The following is an 18,654-nucleotide window of genomic DNA, read 5'->3' as shown; positions in this document are numbered from 1 at the left end:
ATAAATAAAATAGCGTGTGTGTGAGTGTGTGTGTGTGCACGCTCATGCGCTTGGGTGTGCACGTGACTCCTGGCAGCCCCCTATTCAAGTGCAAGGAGACTGGCGGGGTCTACCTACCTTTGCCCATCACCACTGTTTTTAGCATTAAAAAGTCCTTTAGGACCTGCCCCAGGACCTTGTCTTCAAGACGTCAGATTTCTGGAGCGTGAGATTCAGAGCCTGATGGGCCCTTCTGAGAATCTCATTCTCGCAGAGGCCGGGCAGTGGAGTTTCTGAGCACCATCTCCAGAATGCGGTGGGGCGAAGTATTGGAATTCCGGTTTGGTGGGTGGCAGAATGGGGCAGTTTGGGAGGTCGTCAGGCAGGTGGCAACAGGGCAATCTGAGAGCAGATGCTACTTTAGTCACTTTGCTCCAGTGTGGGGGCTCGGGGACAGACAGACTGGCTCATGAGGCAGGAGCCTTGCACTTTTTTTTTTTTTTTTTTTTTGTATCCCACACAATTTGGGGGAAGGCACTTAGGAAGGGAGGGCTGAACATAGGAGACCTGGCTGCCAGCAGCTTACCCATGGGAACCCCAGGGGGGGAGTCAACAGGGAGTCAAACAGACCCATCTTTAAGCCCCAACCTTGCAGTTTCCTTTGGGACTCAAATTATTGAATTGCACCAAGTGCCATATTCTTTGCTGTTAAAGTGGGGATAACGGAGCTCCGGGTTGTCGTGGCTGTGGCTGTGGAATGAAGTGTGAGTGGGATGCATCGTAGGGGGTGTTTAATAATAATGGGTTCTATCCAGGTAGTGCTGGATGAAAGGTTGCAGCTGGTGGCTAATGTTGAATTGTTTAGGCTACTTGGGGGACGGTGCTGCCCTCCAGTCGGGAGGCCTCCCTTAATGTCACCATGGTGACCAGTGCGATCAGCTCATCCAAAATCAGAAGGGCCTCCCCCTGCCTTTCCCAGGCTCCTGCTTCTACAGAATTCTGCGGATGATTCCAGCAGCTCCTCACCACCTTCTCCCTACAAGCCTGCCAGGAAAAGGGCACAAGCTAGAAGCAGCACAATCTGGGTTTTTATTTATTATGGTATTTTATGTATTCTGCTGGCACAATAGAACTTGTTGGGCCTGAGCATTTTCACTGCCTCTCTTGGTCTCAAAATCCAAGAGGGAAAGATTTTAAATGATTCCTGAGTTTGTTTTTTGTGATGGAAAAGTAATCATGCAAATTTAAGGTTTAAAAAAAAAACACCCTCAAATAATATAGGATGCTGAAGTTAAGTTACTTTACTTCTCCTGACCCAGTTTCCTCATCTGTATAGGAGGGATAATAGTTAAGTCCCTACTCTCGGGGTCACTGTGGGGACTAAATGCGGGGATATGGGAAATGCCTGGTGCTCAGGGCAAGCACCTGACATACGTTAATGATTATCATCCCCCACGGTTCTACTTCCAGCGATGGCGTAGGGTCTCCCTCTAGAAATAGCCTATGCTTGCAAGAAAATATATTTACATATTCATGCACGCGGAGATATGATATTTACCGTTCTGCGACTTGCCGTTTTCACTTAATAATCTTGGGCATGCTTCCATATTAATGTGTATAGATTTCCCACATTCTTTTTAAATAACCAGGTAACATTTTACTGAATGGGTGTACCATTATTTCTATAACCAAAGGAGAAACATTTCAATTATAGAATTATAAACACTTATACAATTTAAACAATTAGAGTATTCGTTTAGAAGTTTTATTTGAAAATACACGCAGAAAGCCATTTGAATAATCAAAACTTTTCAACATTTACAGGTTTTTTTTTTTTTAAAGAATTTTTATTTATTTAATTGACAGAGAGCACAAGCAGGCGGAGTAGCAGGGAGAGGCAGAAGGAGAAGCATGCTCTCCGCTGAGCAAGGAGCCAGATGTGGGGCTCCATCCCAGGACCCTGGGATCACGACCTGAGCCGAAGGTAGTCACCCAACCAACCAAGCCACCCAAGCGCCCTAAAAGTTACAGGTCTTCTAAACTTGACCCACATTGTGTCACAACAGTGCTGCTGAGTGACAAAATGGAGCGTCACATTGAGAGCACCATGGACCAGCCTGGACATGCCTAATGGGGCAGGTTAAAAACAGTGTAAGTTACTCTGCTTCTTCCAGATTAATTTGGAACAGAAGAGAACACGAAAGGAGGTGTAATAGTTGTTTGTTCAAGCTTTTAACTACAATGTAAAAGGACCAGTGGTTTTACTACTATTTTTCCATTTGGCTTCTTGGTACCTCGAATTCAATCAGTGTCCTGCTGTTCAGAGGTATTTTGAAGTGTGCCAAGTCTTAATTGAAGTGGAAGTGCCTGAAACCAGAGTTAATACCACGAGCAACAGGGAGTCGAATTTATGGAGGTAAACTGTTGCTAGCTCTGCATTTCAACTACTTCTGGCTCCTGGGGTCAATTTACATTTTCAGAGTAGCCTGGATGGTTGGGAACTGAGCTGCACTGGGCCAAAGGTGCAAACCTTGTGATTCTGTTGGGCTTTGGGTTCCCTTGGAGTGTAAGCATTCTGCTAAAGGGTCCAGGCACCCCAGCTGGACAGCACACAACGTGTGAATCCCACTGACGACACCAGCGTGGTGCTGGGGGCTAGAGATACAATGGGCAAAAAACGAGTTGGGTCCTTGTCCTATCAGATTCTAGGTAGGGAGACAGACATAAATAAGCAAGCAAACAAAACTAAGAGAGCTTATGATTGCCACCAAGAAGGAAACAAATAGGGTTGAAACAGTAACTAGGGGAATCCACTTCCCATCGGAGGTGAGGGAGGGGAGATATGGGCTGGGATTTGATAGATACCAAGGGCCTGGCACCAAGAAGAGCTGGGAAAGACCATTCTCAGCAAAAAGGAAGAACAAGGGCAAAGGCCCCGGGGGTGGGAAAGAGCTGGCTATGTTTGATGCGCTGAGAAAAGTCCAGATGACTAAATCATGGTGAGGAAGAGGAAGAGAAGAAACTCTACCGGTGGGCTCCATTGTCTTGCAGGATCTCACAGACCACAGCCAAGAGTTTGGATTTCATTCTCAATGCTGCAGAAGATGTTAAGCAAAATGGTGATGTAGTCTGATTCCTGTCTTTTCAAAAAGGTCTTTGGACTGCGATGTGGAGAGTGCACTGAAATGGAGGTCAGTGGGGGAGGTGGAGGCCACTTGCCACGCAGGAGGGGACGGTGGTGGAGGCAGCGGCTACAGCAGTGGGAGGACAGCTCGGTTCTAAATCCGCCCCCACCAAGCAGGTCAGATCCCACTGTAGGCTCTGGCAGACAAAGATTCTCCAAGGGAACCCATCAGCTGGTTCACCAATCATCTCTCGAGGGTGTGCCCAGCACAGGGCTTAAGACTGATGCTGTCTCACGGAGTAGACCAACCCCCTGCCCCCCCCCCCCGACAAATTAAATTGTAAGATGCCAGGTCTCAGGCACTGGTGACCATGAGCACTAGAGACAGGGGTGTCAGGGAATATTTTTCCCCACACCACAGGCACCTGCCTTCAGGGCCTTTGGCAACAATGTGAACTATATCCTGTCTATGACACCTTTCTTTTTTCCGGCCCAGAAATCCGACTGATCCCATCTCCCACACCGACAACCATCCAGACCCCTTTTGCCCACTGCAGCTACCCCTACACATGTCTGATTTTAAAGTGGTGTTGTAACCTAAATGGCTTTTTAACGTTTGGTGTGTGGGGGAGACAGGTTTAAGGTCTGGGGGCCTTGCCAGCCCCCCTCAGGCTGCGGGTGAATAGAAAGGCCACATTACAGGCTTGGACTGCTGCATGAATTCAAAGAAGGCAAACCTCAGGGCAAGACCTCTCCAGAGACGGGCCAGGGGCTGAGCTCATTTGGAAGCTGGATCTTGGAACGCCTCATGGGGAGCCATCGTACAGTTTAACGAGGTGTGGCTTTTCTCTCTGGTTGCTTTTAAGACCTTCTCCTTGTCTTTGACATTCGGCAATTTCACTACATTGTGTTGGGATGTGGATTTCCTTTTATTTGTCAAACATGGAATATACTGTCATTCTGATTGTCAAGGGCTGAACTGTTTCCCTTCCACAAAAAAACAGTAGAAGTCCTCAGCTCCAGTACCTTAGAATGTGACTGGCTTTGAAGAGATGATTTTTAAAGAGGCGATTAAGTTATAGGAGGTCATTAGGGTGGGCTGTGATTTCCTTAGGAGAGAGATTAGTACAGAGGTACACACAGGGAAAGACCATGTGGAAACACAGCGAAAAGCTATCTGCAAGCCAAGGAGAGAGGTTCAGAAGAAACCAATCCTGCCAATACCTTGGTCTTGTACTTAGAGCCTCCAGAATTATGAGAAGATAAATTTCCTTAGTTTGTGTTACCTACTACATCACCTTTTATTTATTTATTTTTTATTATTTTATTTATTTGACAGAGAGAAATCATAACTAGGCAGAGAGGCAGGCAGAGAGAGAGGAAGCAGGCTCCCCGTGGAGCAGAGAGCCCGATGCGGGGCTGGATCCCAGGACCCTGGGATCATGACCTGAGCCGAAGGCAGAGGCTTTAGCCCACTGAGCCACCCAGGTGCCCCTACATCACCTTTAAAATGGCATTTTGGCTAGGGGAGGTCAAGAATGCCCAAATTCAACCTTTGGCTTAATACTTCTACCTAGCCCTAGTTCCCAAACTGGAGGCAGCTGGGAGGCCATGGGATTCATGATTGCTCACCGTAAGCCCCGGTGCAGGGAGAGGAGATATTGGGGGGCTGGCCCCCTGCTGCCCCCTTTTCCCTACCTTGGTTAGGCTGTGAGAGCTACCTACAAGCTTTGAGGTCTAGTGTTTATTTACCACCCCAGAGCTCGGACTGAAGTCTCAGGTTTTGCTGCTGTGCTGGGGGAAAGAGCTGGTTTCACAGAGACCCATCGTCTTCTGGGATCATCCAGAGAGTGGGAGAGAGAAAACCGCTAGAGCAAGGGCTGGTGCAGCTCTGGGAGCCCAGGGAGCAGGAAGGAGAAGCAGGACAGTCAGAAGCTCTCCCGGGAGGGAGCAGTCCATTCCTTTGTTCCTCCTGTTACTACTGTACAGGAAGGGACTCAGGAAAGAAACACATGGGGATGGAGACAAGGTCCTTTTTACTCAGTTACTCTGTCACTGGGAAATGTGGCTGACCCCAGAGAAACTCCTCTTAACTTTGGAGTGGAGTCCAGCACAAGGTGGGAGGAGGATAGGAAGGGACTTTGAACTCCTTCTCTCGGAGGACCCTCCTTTTCACATAGGGCAGCTCCAGTCCCATATTTTGACAATTTAAATGGACACATTTAAATTGTTCCTGCGGGTCTAACAACTGTTACATTGCTTGTTTTCCCTCTCCCTCAAGGAGCCTCCAGTCTCCAGTGATGAGGTGCTCCTCCAAATCTTGTGACCATGACAGGAATTGTCATCTTTTTCCCCCTCTGGGTCAGCTAGCCTCTGACTGAGTCCTTAGGGACAGAGCTCCCTCTGCTGGCTCGGGAGCTGGAGCCTTCCGGATCTTGAACAAAAGCCCTTCTTGCGGTGACATCAACTTCAAATAATTGTCCTTGTAATCATCTAGAAAAACCCATTTATGGTACAGTACAGTTATCTACTGGTGTAGATTAATAGTGTTTCTGTGCTGTACAGCAAGGACTGCAGAGTCAGCCCGAGGCCCTCGTGAGCAGTGACCTTTGGCGTATTTCTTAATGTCTCCGAACCTCAGTTTTCTCATCTGTAGAATGGGTATAGTAGCATTTGTGTCAACTGGGGTCCAGTCGGGAAAACGGAAATTACACTGGTTGCATTCACACAGAGAACAGGGGGAAATTGTGAAGCGTGTGTCAGAGGGCTGAGAGAACAGATCGGGTGTTTTGAGGTCACGGAGAAGCAGGAAGCAGCCACGTGGTGGAGGGAAGAGGCTGGGATGACCAGAACTGCTTCAGGTCCCGATTATTGCTCAAGAAACCTCCCCAAAGCTTAGAGACTTACCGTTCTCAGGGTTGGCTGGTTGGCTAGGCAGTTCTTCTGCTGGTCTCACCTCGACTCATTCATGCTGCAGTCCTCCACTGGAAGGCAGGCTGGGGCGTGGGAGGGGTAGCCCGCTCCGCCCAGGCTGACAGTCCCGAGACAAGGTACCTCAGAGCACAGAAGCTCCTCCAGCCTCCGATTCCTGTCTGCTCCCATTGGCCAAAGCAGATCGCCTGATCTAGCCGTGTCCCGCCCCAGGGGACCACTCCAGGGCCTGGATATCAGGAGGCAGGATCCACTGGGGGGTCACCGGTGTAATAATCCATCACAGGAACCGAACCTACAAATTTAGAGGAAGGGGCTTCCAGCCACGTACTACATCGGGATCTTGGAGGAGGGGTCTCCTGGAGCTGGACACAGACGTGTGGCCTGCAGGCCTCCACCCTCCTGATGCCCCACCCCACCACCCGCCTCTCCCCCTCCTTCCCCCACCCCGCCCATGCCCCCTGGCCCTGCTGGGAATGAGGAAAGAAGTTGGAAACTGGAACCATCTGCTGCTCCAGGGGAAGCAGTAAACAGATTTGAGAAGGGAAGAGTTTCTTCCTTCACCTTCCAAACTTTCTCTGACAAAGGAGACTTGTGGCTTGAGGACTTCCAGCTTGGTGTCCCGGAGCGCAGGGTAGGATGGTGGGAGCTGAGACTCGGATGGAATGCTTCAGTCTTTTTTTTTTTTTTTTTAAGATTTTATTTATTTATTTGACAGACAGAGATCACAAGTAGGCAGAGAGGCAGGCAGAGAGAAAGAGGAAGAGAAGCAGGCTCCCGGCTGAGCAGAGAGCTAGATACGGGGCTCGGGGCTCGATGCAGGCTCCATCCCAGGACCCTGGGATCATGACCTGAGCCGAAGGCAGAGGCTTTAACCCACTGGGGCCACCCAGGCGCCCAATGCTTCACAGTCTTGCAGGGGTGTTGACGACTGATGGTGTGTGCACAGTGCTCAGCCAGGTGGAACATTTAATAAGGGATAACGACTGGTATTATTAACTTTTTTAAAAGATATTTTTTTAATTTTTAAAATTTATTTATTTGTTTGTTTGACATAAAAATACAGAGACAGTTCAAGTAGAGCAGCAGGCAGCGGGAGAAGGAGAAGCAGGCTCCCCGCTGAGCTGGGAGCCTGATACGGGGCTCCATCCCAGCACCCTGGGATCAGGACCCGCGTAGCCACTTAACCGACTGAGCCACCCAGGCAGCCCTACGAGTTTATTTTTAAGTGATCTCTACCCCCAACACGGGGCTCAAACCCACAACCCTGCGATCAAGAGCAGTGCGCCCCGCGGGCTGAGCCAGCCAGGCACCTGTACTATTAACTCTTTTTAACTCTTTCCTGAGCACGATGGTGCTGAACTCTCTCTTACTAGATGCTCACCGTGGCATGACATACAGAGGTAACTGAGGCTTTATTCTATGCTGACATCTTCTCACTGCCCTGTAGCCCTCATCCATAAAGACAGTAACATTTCTCATCTCACCGGGGAGAATGTTAGGGTCTGGCACAGAAGGCCTAGAAGGTCCTAGAAGTTCACAGGACTTCTGAGTGGGTTTTTCAAACATTTTAACTAAAACGGTGGCCTTGGAAGCCACCACCTTTCCATCACAAGATCTGGGTTTATTCAGAGAGTAAAGGTTTCTTGAGGTCCCAGAGACCTGGGGCCTAGAGAGCTCAGAGCACAGAGCTCATACCAAAGGTGCAGAGAGGAAAGCAAGGTAGGAGATGCCGGCCGGGAGGAGAGAACAGTCACCAACTGGCAGAAAGAATCAGAGGGGCTTGACTGCATCTGGTGTGTTGGGCCAGAGAGAGGGTTCCACACTCTGGTCCTTCCAGGACTTCCATGGGTAGACATAAATTGCTGGGGGAGTACCAAAAGAGAAGGGAAGGAGCTGTGCATTCTGTCTCAAAGAGCCACGTCCAGGCTTGTCGATATCCAGCATGGGCATGGACAACGCACCAAAAGTAGAGAGTTGAAAAGAACTGAATCAGGATCTATTTCCAAAAGTGTGGGCAGGACTTAGTAACGGCAATAAGAAGTCGGTACACTATCCTGCTACTAATAATAGCTGGGAGCTATTAACTACCACTTTTAGGCCTGACAGCAAGAGGAAGGACCAGTTCCTAGAACCTGTGAGCTGTGTGCTGAGGGCTGCCAGACAAGTTCTGATGTGGGACCTACAGCCAGCCCACTGCAGTGGCCCAGCAGGTGGGAAGTTTGGGGAATAAATGAGATTCTCTTTCTCTTTTCCCTTTGCTGCCAGTACAAGGGGTTGCCACATTACATAAGAAATACTTCTGCTAAAAAAAAAAAAAAAAATTAAATTGCTTATCTAAAATTCAAATTTAACGGGGGGTTCCTGTATTTTATCTGGCAAGCCTAGCTGGTATCCCCTTTGGCTAAACCCAGACAGAAGCCAGAGCCCAGGACATCCTATTGATGCAGCTCCAAAGGTCCCCTTAGGTTTTATCCTTTAGGCAATGGAAGTAACTAAAGATTTTCAGGAAAAGGACAAATATTTTATTAAGTCTTTATTTAATATTTGTAGTGACACCGTACATGATAGTGTAAAATGCATTATTACAGGAAGAATGAATAAACTGCAGTGGGCACCCAAGGAAATATTGTACAGCCGCGAAAAACCAACTATAGCCACATACGACAACATGGGGTTTTTGTTGTTTCCATCAGTTTCGATTTATTGATTTTTTTGGTATAGATTTCTTAAATAACAATATTTAAAAGTCAAAGCATATTAATTTTATGTAGGGTGCCTATCTTAATTAAGTATAATGACAGCATGTTTAAGATGCTACTATATTATACACCTGAAGCTAATATTAACACTGTGTTAACTATGCTGGAATTAAAATTTTAAACATAATAAGTAAAAGATAGCTACTATATTGCAGAATTATTCTCAATCCCTATGTATCACAAATATATTTAAGTTGGCAATTTTGTGTTACCATATAGTTTCTTTTCAGTAGAATAATTTTCTTTTGCTTTTTCTTTTTTTAAAAGATTTTATTTATTTGAGAGAGAGCATGAGAGGGGAGAAGGTCAGAGGGAGAAGCAGACTCCCCGCGGAGCTGGGAGCCTGATGCAGGACTCCAGGATCATGACCTGAGCTGAAGGCACTTGCTTAACCAACTGAACCACCCAGGTGCCCTAAAATAATTTTTTTTTTTTTTTACCTGACTGCCTCCTGTTCATTTTTTGGCACATTTTCATGAAGGTATAATTTAGTCCTGTAACTATCACAAAATCCAGTTATAGAACAATTCAATCACACCTCAAAATCTCCCTACACCCTTTTGGGGTCAACTCCTTCACCAGCCCTTCTCAGCCTGTGGAAACCACTGATCTGCTTCCCATTCCTACAGCTTTGCCCTTTTCAGAATTTCATACAGATGGAGTCACACAGCATGTAGCCTTTTGAACCGGGTCTATTTCATGTAGCATGATGCCGGAGGTTCATTCCTATTGTTGCCTGCCTAGCCAATTCCTCTTCCTAAGCGTTTTTTCCATTGCACGATGTACCAGTTGGTGTATCCATTCCGAAGTTTAAGGACACTTGGGATGCGCATCGGTCAGGGCTCTCCAGAGAAATAAATTCCATAGGATGCATATACACAAATATACGTATACAAGTGTACACAAGTCTATATCTATCTGTATCTCTAGCGCCTCTATCAGTACCTGTCTCTATGGAGCACAAGAGAGAATTCATTTTAAGGAATGTGATTGGAGGGGAGGAATGCTGGTTAAGTCCAAAATCTGTAGGGGTGACCAGCTGGGGACTCAGGCAGGAGTTCTATGTTACAGCTTCAAGGTAGAAGTGCTTCTTTAGGAAACCTGTTTTTGCTCTTAAGGCCTTCAACTGATTTGAGGAGGCCCACCCACATTATTGAGAGTAACCATTATGTAGAGCCAGCGGACTATAAATGTCAATCACAACTACAAATACCCCCACAGCAACATCTGGGCTAATGTTGGACCAGACAGCTGGGTACCATAGTCTAGTCAAGTTGACACATAAAATTAACTATCACAGGATATTTCTCGTTTTGGTGAACCTGAATAAAGCTGCTCTAAACATTTCCATATAGGTTTTGTGTGGATACAAGTTTTCATTTCAACTGGGTAACTAACTCGGAGTAGGACACGTAGCATTTTTGCATTTCCATCAGCAACATGTGAGAGTTCTAGCTGCCACTTGGAATTGTCAGATCTTTTTAAAAATTTTAGCCAAGGTAATAAGTATGAAGGAGTGAAAAAAGCAAGAGTACATTTGGCCTTACATACTTTTCCATAGTTATAAGACGGAAAACTAAATTACACACACACACACGCATTATAATTCTAATTTAGAAAATAATGGTAAACTACAACTTAAGGATAGGACTTCTGGGGGCGCCTGGGTGGCTCAGTGGGTTAAAGCCTCTGCCTTCGGCTCAGGTCATGATCCCAGGGTTCTGGGATCAAGCCCCGCATTGGGCTCTCTGCTCTGCGGACAGCCTGCTTCCTCCTCTCTCTCTGCCTGCCTCTCTGCCTACTTGTGATCTCTGTCTGTCAAATAAATAAATAAAATCTTAAAAAAAAAAAAAGGATAGGACTTCCGTGTGGGGGGAGAAGGTAGAGGAATAAGACATTAAAGAACTCTTTAAGTCCCTATATTATCAGTGTAATGCTGTTATCAATGTAATGGTTCCCAGGTTAGCTGATGAGATCATGGTTGTTTATTCTCTCTCTTTTTTTTTTTTTTCCTTTTTTCAGACCAGGAGAGAGAGCACGTCAGCACCTGAGCAGGGTGGAGGGGCAGAGGGTGAGGGAGAGAATCTTAAGCAGGCTCCGTGCCACGTGGAGCCTGATGCAGCGCTTGTTCTCATAACCCTGAGACCACCACCTGAGTTGAAATCGAGTCAGACACTTCACTAAGTCACCTAGCCCCCCCACCCCGCTGTTCATTACTTCATTAAAGCATGAATACATTTTAAAAGGGCCACGCGTGGACAAATGATGACAATGCGCTGAAAACCGAATTGTGATCATTCCAATTCTGTATATTGAAGTCCCATTTAAAAAAGAAAGAAAGAAAGATTAGGGGCAAAATGGGTAGTGGATTAGAAGCAGGAGAGAGTAAAGGCATGAAGGACTGGGTAATCAGTGGAAATTATAGACCAAAGGCTTGGTGCGGGGTGGAGATGGGGGGATGTAAATGACATTTCAGAGGGGAAATGGAATGGACAGGGACTGTGGGATCAAAGGAATATAGGGAGTAAGAGAGAGAGTAAAGTACATGGTCAGTGTTTCTGGCTTGCAGGAATGATGTCATCCACCAAGACAAAGATGCCAGAATGGAATTTTGAGGAGGGTGAAAAGCCCATGAAATTATTCAGAATTCAGGCAGGGAGCTCAGGAAATGGAGAGAGAGACTGGGAGTAATTTGTATATAAAAGCCAAATGTGTTACATGTGTTATTTCATTGACTTTTTACAGCAATCCCGTGCGCTATTTTATACATATTTGACAGAGGAGAAACAGAGGCACCAAAGGAACACTGGGTGGAGTTAAGGGCCCTGTAGAGATCAGAAACTGTACATCTGTAATGATGACCATGGACAAGGTTATCCACTTTTTCTCTGGCAATCCTTGACAGCCAGTGAGAAGGAGCAAAGAGAAGCAGCTAAGGTTAGGGGTTTGGGGTGAAGGATAAGGGGGTGACGAATGACGGCAGTCTTCTGACTGATGACTGTGTTGAGCAGAACCCTGGGCTTGCCCACTCTGAGACCAGAGAGTCCAAGGATGACATGGGGGAGCACGTCGAGACCTCTGGAGGACTAACAGATTCCTGGTCCTCAAAGTCAGAGACCACAGATTTGAGGACTTCTTCCTTTTCATGTAGGTCATAGGCTTGTGATTTTTCTAAATTGATTCTAGATGAGTTTAGACACTGCAGCCTCTGATAACAGTAGGGGCTGAGATTGCTATGGGCTGTACTTACTTATTTATTTGACAGAGAGCACAAGTACACAAGCAGGTGAGGTGGTGGACAGAGGGAAAGGGAGAAGCAGGCTCCCTGCTTGGCTTGATCTCAGTACCCTAGGATCATGACCTGAGCCCAAGGCATCAGATGCTAAACCAACTGAGCCACCTAGGGGCCCCCACACAACTCTCTTTTTAAGGAGTTGGTAAATGTCTTATTTTCTGTTCATTGGGTTTTCTGTGTATTTATTATTAACGTATCCCCAAATACTCCCTCACTTGTTTGTTCTCCTTCCAATAAGATCAAACAAATTAGGTGTTCATCACATTTCAAATTCTTGAAGAAATCTCTGAGCCTTTCAAGCGATTGTGGTAAAATAAAACTCACCATTTGAACCATTTTTAAGTGTACAGTTTAGCGGCATGAAATGCATTCATATCACGGTGCAACCATCATCGCCGTCTGTCTCCAGAACTTTTCCATCGTCCTACACTGAAACTGTACCCATAAAACAGTAAACAGAAACTTCCATTTCCCTTTTCCTCACCCTGGCAACCACCATGTTACTCTCTATCCTTCTGAATGTGAATGGAATCGTACAATATTTGTCCTTTGTGACTGGCTTATTCTACTTAGGATGACATCTTTGAGGTTTCTCCATGTTGTAGCATGTGTCAAAATTCCTTCCTTTTGGGGGCGCCTGGGTGGATCAGTCGGTTAAGCGTCTGCCTTTAGCTCAGGTCATGATCCCCGAGTCCCCAGCGCGGGGGGGTGGGGGGTGGGGGGGTGGGGGGGGGGTGGGGTGGGGGGGTGGAATCAAGTCCCAAAAGTGGGGGGTTGTCCCTGCTCAGCGGGGAGTCTGCTTCTCCCTCTTCCTCTGCTCCTCCCTGCCTCTCTTGATCTCTCTCAAATAAAATTTTAAAAAATCTTAAAAAAAAATACCGTATTAAGACCAAATAATATTCCATTGTATGCAGATAGCACATTTAGTTTCTCCGACCATCCATCCCACACTTTTTTACACAACGGCACCTGCACTGCTCAACATTACCATCAAGAGCACAAGGGTTCTCTACATTGCTGTCAATTCTCTTTATTTCCTATTTTTGTTTTCTGACAGTAGCCATCCCAAGCTGTTTCTAGCTTTTCCTTTTGATTATTCTCTATCAATTTTTTGGTTTGTTTTTTAGATAGTTCCTCCTCCTCTGACTTCTCTTGACAGGTTAGTGTCTTCCCCGGCTCTCAGCCCTCATATCTCCTCCCCCCTCCCCAGGTGATGCTTTCTCTCCTACTGAGACGTCCGGACGACAATGACCCTGAAGACTGATGTCTATACCCATGTGTACCTCAAGCAGCTTTAAATACGTGCCCCATCAGCAGATGCAAAACGAAACTTAACTTTCCCTGGAACCTGTTCTTCCTCTTGTACTTCCTGACTCAGCGAAGGGCTCCACAATGTGCGCGGACTGCCAAGCCATTGCCGTGGGAATTCTCTCCGTTTTCCCTCTCTTCCCACCCCTCTGCCTCCTGGGTATCTTATATCCATAGCCTGTCTTTTCTCATTGTTACTGTCGAAATTCACTCAATCGACACACCCCCTTATCTCTTGCCTGGACTATGGAAATTACGTCTCAGGAGCTCTCTCAGCCTGAAATCTCTCATCCCTCGGATGATCCACACATTGCTTGAATTCTTCTGCTATAGTACGGATCTGATCTGACTCCTCTGCTTAAAAGCTCTGCATACACTTGAAGGAGTAAGGACCAAGAACAAGGACACATCTAAAGATGTGACTAACGCCACCAGGATTAGAACTTACCCTTCTGGCCAAGATCAAGTGTAGAACTTATGAGGAGGATCTATTTTTGTCATGGCACAGGCATGGACAAGTTGGCCAATGGAATAAGAGAGCCCAGAAACGAACCTGGGCAGACAGGAAACTCTGGTGGCCAAGAAGGTGCCCAGCTGAGACGGCCCTGCAAGAGAAGCTGCTGCAAGGAGTGTAGTTGGTGGATGGCCTCCAGGTCTCCTCCGGGACAGACGACAGCAACTTCATCCCCGCGCAGCATTCACGCAGGCGCCATCCTGGCATCTCCCAGGGCTTTCAGTCTGTCACTGAGATGGCGGAATTACTGGGGCTGGGCCATTTCTGCCCCACGCGGAGCTTTTCTAAGGGGCACTCTTTGCCCTGGGGCACCTCGATGGCCTAGCCAAGACTTTGAGTCACACAATGTCTGAGGCAATTGCTAGCCAATCCTTCCTTCCTTCCTTCTCTCCTCTGACAAGTCTCCAACCTCTGCTGTGGGAGTCCTGGCCTGCTCCTGTTGTCTCCTCCTTCCATGCTTCACAGGTCTCCCTTGGGGCATCTCTTGCACATCAAATCCCATTTTGGTGTCTTCCTAAAGGACCCAAACTGCACAATGACAGAGGGAGCCTATCCCATCAACTGGGGGCAGGGGAGAGCTGTTTAGTAATTGCAGTTAAAAAATAATGGTTGGGGGTATGAAGATGGGTGAGCTCAGTGATGGGTATTAAGGAGGGCACCGACTGCATGGAGCACTGGGTGTTCTACACAAACAATGAATCGTGGAACACTGCACCAAAAACGAATGATGTACTGTGTGGTGACTAACATACATACATACATACATAAAATGGTTATCTGGGCATCTGGGTTGCTCAGTCGGTTAAGAATCTGCCTTCTGCTCATGGAAATATTTGGAAAAATATTTGACATTATCTTTTAAAATTGAATATTCACGTATCCTGTGACCCAACAATTCTACTTTAGGTACAAACCCAGACAGACCAAAGAAAGCTACCTATGTAGTAGGAGATACACAAAATTATGTTCATAGCAGCACCATTCATAATAGTAAAAACCCAGAAGTAATCCAAATATCCATCAATGAGAAATCAGACAAAGTGTGATTTATTCACACACTGAAAATCACACAATAGTGAAAATGAATAAGCCAGATACATAAAATATGGCTGCACGTTAAATTAGGCAAGAAAAATCTCAAAAGGATACAGAAGCACAGTTTTTCCTTTATAAGAAACTTTATTTATTTATTTATTTTTTAAGATTTTACTAATTTAGGGGCGCCTGGGTGGCTCAGTGGGTTAAAGTCTCTGCCTTCGGCTCAGGTCATGATTCTGGCAGGGTCCTGGGATAGAGGCCTGCATTGGGGCTCTCTGCTCAGCAGGGAGCCTGCTTCCCCCTCCCTCTCTCTCTGCCTGTCTCTCTGCCTACTGGTGATCTCTGTCTGCCAAATAAATAAATAAAATCTTAAAAAAATTTTTTAAATTAATTTATTAGAGAGACAGAGAGAGCACAAGCAGGGGAGAGGGGCAGAGGGCAGGAGGAGAAGGAGACTCCCTGCTGAATAGGAAGCCTGACATGGGGCTCAATCCTAGCACCCCGGGATCATGACCTGAGCCGAAGGCAGACGCTTAACTGAAGGAGCCACCCAGGTGTCCCCAGGCTTTATTTTTTTAGAGCAGTTTTAGGTTTATGAAAAAATTGTGCCTAAAGTACAAAGTTCCAATACACCCTCTCCCCACCGCAGCATACAGTTCCTGTAATATTACCATCTTGCATTTATGTGGTATGTTTGTTGCAAGTAACGAACCAATACTGATACATTACTATTTACTAAAGTCCCCACAGTTTACATTAGGATTCACTCTCTGAGTTGCACAGTTCTGCGGGATCCACCAAACAGTATCGGATAGAATAGTTACACTGCAGTAAAAACGCTCTGTGTACCACCCATTCCTCTTCCTTCCTCTGCCCCTGACAACCATAATCTTTTTAGTCTCCACAATTACACCTTTTCCAGAATGGCACATAATTGGAATCATACAGTATGTGGCCCTTTCAGACTGGCTTCTTTCACTTAGCAATATGCATTTAAGATTCTTCCATAGGCTTTTTTGGCTTGATAGCTTTTTTTTTTCTTTCACTGAATATTCTATTGTCTGAATATATCACAGTTTATCCATTCACTTATCGCAAGACATCGTAGTTGCTTCCAACATTTTGCAATTATGAATAAAACAGCTGTAAATATTTACACACAGGTTTTTGTGTAGACTTAACTTTTCAACTTATTTGGGTAAATACCTAGGATCTAGGTTTAAAGATTTTATTTATTTATTTGACAGAGAGAGATCACAAGTAGATAGAGAGGCAGGCAGAGAGAACGAGAGGAAAGCAGGCTCCCTGCTGAGCAGAGAGCCCGATGTGGGACTCGATCCCAGGACCCTGAGATCACGACCTGAGCCGAAGGCAGCGGCTTAACCCACTGAGCCACCCAGGCGCCCTAGGATCTAGGTTTAGCTTTGTAAAAAAAAAAAAAAAAACCTGCCAAAATGTCTTTGAAGGTGTTGTACCATTTTGCACCCCCAGCAGCAATGAATGAGAGTGCCTACTGCTCTGCATCCTTGCCAGCACTGGTGTTGTCAGTGTTCTGGAGTTCAGCTATTCTTTTTTGGGGGGGGGAGGGGAGTTTAGCTATTCTAATAGGTGTGTAGTGGGGATATTCTTTTTCTTCGGGGGGGGGCATACTCTTTTATTATATTTAAAACAAATAAAAATATGTTGTATACACACACAGTCTTTCTCTCTCTCTCTATATATATATATAGTTGTATTCCGTATAAATACAGACATGGAATAAAAAATTATAAAAAGGAGAACAAGAAATGGTGAAGATTGGTGATTATTTTCACCCCATGAGAGGAGATCCAAGAGGGTCACTTAGTGTGGGGGTGGGGGAGGCAAACCACACATTTGGTTGTAAATTGTTGTCACCGTAACTTTTTTTTAGGGTGGAGAGTTCATAGCTATTATTATACTAAAAGCAACTAAATTAATAAAGGTGGGTTGTGTGTGGTTGGCTGAAAAGTGGCCTAGCAAAGATGCCTAAATCCTAATCCCCAGAATCAGTAAATGTGTTACAGGGGGGAAAATGGATTTTGCTAATGTGATTAAAGGTGTTGAGTTGGGGAGATTATCCTGGGCCCAGTGTAATCACAAAAGGTCCTCGCAGGTGAGAGGGAGGCAGGAAGATCAGTTGGAAAGAGTTGTCAGGACAGAAGCAGAGGTCAGAGAGGAAAGAAGTTGCTCTGCTGTTTCTGAAGGCGATGGATAGGGCCAAAAAATAAGGAATGCTGGCAGCCTCTAAAAGCTGGAAAAGGCAAGGAACCCATTCCTTCCCTAGACTTCAGAAGAACCAGCCCTGCCAATACCTTGATATTAGGCTCGTGAAACCGATTTTGGACTTCAGACCTCCAGAATGTAAGATAATAGATCCTACTGTAGATAGGATCTATAATAAATGATCCTATCTATAGATAGCATAAGATAATAAATTCCTATTATTTTAAGGCTCTAAGTTTGTTACAGCAGTAACAGGAAACTAATACAGTGGGCCAGGCAAGGATCAAGGATTAGGTGGACTATGATAAATCCAGTTCTACACCTAGGTCCAATAAAAGCAAAAAAACCCAAACACTCTTGAACAACTCCTCACTGCTTCAAAGCCAAAGCTCTTCTCAGCCTGATACGAATCCTTCACAACACAATTCTTGAAGCCCACCTCTCTCAGCTCTCAAGCCCCCTACACCATGCCTTCCCCTCTTCTCCCTCGCCAAGTAACTATATTCTTTAACTCTGGCTCCTGGTCTCTGCACGCTTTGCTATTCCCACTGACTTTTAAGTTAGGAGTTCGACCTCCTTGCCATGGTGTCTATGAAGCTTTCCAGGTTCAAATCCCCCTCAATCTCAGTAAATGTTGGCAAAGCCAACTCTGAAGGCACTGATTAACTGCGACCTTTAAGGTTGGGCAACAAGCTGAGAAATCTTTATGCCCGCCTTTCACTAGGAGCGGGTACAAATTCAGTAACATTCTAAAGATGGTGGGGAGAGGGGATGTAAGCCCACCGAGAACGGTTGTGGGAAAAGAAAAACAAAAACAAAAACATTCTACAAGGGGCGCCTGGATGGCTCAGTGGGTTAAAGCCTCTGCCTTCGGCTCAGGTCACGATCCCAGAGTCCTGGGATCGAGCCCCGCACTGGACTCTCTGCTCAGAAGGGAGCCTGCTTCCCCCTCTCTCTCTGCCTACTTGTGATATCTCTCTGTGTCAAATAAATTATATAAAATCTTAAAAAAAAAAAATTCTACCGGCCTACAGCAGTTTGAAAATGGCTCCCTCCTCTCAAGCAAGACTTCATGTCCCGTCTATACGATGGGTATCTGCAAACACAACCTTAAGTCTGTGCACGTCTCTGCCCAGAGATTTCTTTTTTCCACTCCAAGAATTAAATAAGGGGTTTGAAGGCATTATCACTGCACCTTACACGGACTCGATGAGTCATTTTAACGGAGAAGTAGAGCGCTCTACTTACCACCTTATCCGACGAGATGACGGATGGGGGAACCTTTGAAACTTATAAAGCAATCTACAAACGGCCTGCCTAGGCCAGCAATACCTATTGCGGGAAAACACGCCCAAAAGACACGGCCGGACCTTAGGAAGCCCGAGGGGACCCAGAGAGCGCAGTCCCCAGCTCAGCCCTGACCCGACGTCCACAACAGCCCCTCCAGCACGTCGCGCGA

The 18,654-nt window shown here is 46.1% G+C and overlaps 1 long non-coding RNA gene across 1 annotated transcript; it reads left to right on the top strand.

The window, feature by feature from the left end:
- The first annotated feature begins 1,979 nt into the window (after window positions 1–1,979).
- Window positions 1,980–10,873, top strand: LOC123955717. The gene is made up of 3 exons (XR_006821323.1): window positions 1,980–2,130; window positions 3,031–3,939; window positions 10,819–10,873. It is a non-coding gene; the product is annotated as an uncharacterized LOC123955717 (long non-coding RNA).
- Window positions 10,874–18,654: the final 7,781 nt, after the last annotated feature.

The sequence above is a fragment of the Meles meles genome, chromosome 13 (genome assembly GCF_922984935.1).
Source record: "Meles meles chromosome 13, mMelMel3.1 paternal haplotype, whole genome shotgun sequence".
In the NCBI taxonomy this organism is placed as follows: Eukaryota; Metazoa; Chordata; class Mammalia; order Carnivora; family Mustelidae; genus Meles; species Meles meles.
Note: the sequence above shows the minus strand (reverse complement) of the source record. Positions and strands in the feature narration are given on the sequence as shown.